The sequence below is a fragment of the Sciurus vulgaris genome (assembly GCF_902686455.1).
Source record: "Sciurus vulgaris genome assembly, chromosome: 12".
Lineage (NCBI taxonomy): Eukaryota > Metazoa > Chordata > Mammalia > Rodentia > Sciuridae > Sciurus > Sciurus vulgaris.
In genome coordinates this window covers 23,714,541-23,716,075 of record NC_136473.1, presented here as the reverse complement: position 1 = coordinate 23,716,075, position 1,535 = coordinate 23,714,541, and positions in this window count along the sequence as shown.

Below are 1,535 nucleotides of genomic sequence, written 5' to 3'. Positions count from 1 at the left end.
AGTTTAAGACCTTCCTAAGCTACACAGGTACTTAATCTATGTTTGCTAGTATGATTATCTATTCCTAAGTAACAGAAGTATAGAGATCTCTAGTAACACAGGTTTACCAATAAAGGGATATTTTACAAAATCAGATGACATTAAGTAGCTTAACTATATTTTCTGGGGACATCTATGACAATGTTAAAGTCCCCAAATAAAGGCCTTGTTCTCTCCAGCCTTTGCTAGGCCTAGTTATGGGAACAATTTCTCAGTTCTTCCACATCCTGGTGAGAGATTAACTTCTGCCATTTTCATGATACTCAGTGGCATGTTTCAGATGCTGCAACATTTACTTTGTGCTAATCTCATTTCAGTACTCATGTCTTTTTGTTCTTCTATCATAGAAGCAGCCGCCCCCAGATGACTTTACAACCTGCTCTTCCCCAACCAGGCTTCTTCCTGGGACTCCTTGATTGACCTGATTTTTAGAAAAGGAACTCCAAGCTGCTTGCCCCACGCCACCCACTTCCAGCTCGAAGAAGCTAGAGCGGTCATCGACCTCCTTCCCCAGCAGCATGGAGTTCCTGAGATTAGAGGGGGGAATGAAGCCAGAATTGGGAACAGGTAGTTAGTGTAGAAATAGGGGATCGGGTCAAATCGAGGAAATGGCCATAAAATCATCTGCCTCTGGAAGTTGGAGACTGCCCCTGGAAGAATGGAATGTCAAGGATCTCCGGAGCCCATTGATTACCAAATTTACCTGCCTTTATCAAGGACTGTTTATCAAGGACTGCAAACAAGGGGCTGCTAATTGGTGACCCACCCCCCCGGCTCTTGCCTGCCTGAAATCACCTAGTCACCTTCATCAGGGAAAGAATAAGTGCTGTACAGGTACTAATGCTCAGGCAACAATACCAGTCCCTCCGCCAAGGAAACAGCTTTGGAGAAGAGTATATAGAGACAGAAGTTCCATGATTAGAACTTCCAGAAAAGAAAATGGGGAAATGAAAGAATGGACATTTTTTTAAGCTGTCTGTTTTATCTCAACTCCCTAAGGTTTCCCTCCCAGTAATGGGAACAAAGCCCTTAAAGCTGTTCCAGGAAACAGCCCCAAACAGAGAGTAAAAGAGTAAATTGAGCCTGATAGCCAGATAGTGCTCAAACAGTAGGACTACCAGAAACTATTGACCAGAATCTACAGCCTGTTGTAAAACATTGTGAAACATGTTGTCAGCAAACCCAGACCCCCTTTGAAATTTCCTGGCAGCTTTGTTCCCCCTTTTCCCCCTTTCATGTGTGACCCCTCCCGATGTGTGGTTTCTGCCTTTATAAACCTACAAGATTTTCTGCTAGGGACTCGACTCCTCGAGTTGGGTCCCAGCGCGCTGGAATAAACACCTCTTGCGGTTTGCATCAAGTGACGCCTCCTGCGGTTGATTGGGGTTGCCGTCCATCCATGGGACAGAGTTGGGGTTTCCTTTTTGGGGGGCCTTACATTGCTAAAAATCAACCAGATAGTGAATGAAGGTTCTAGCGATCCAAAGCAGACCTGC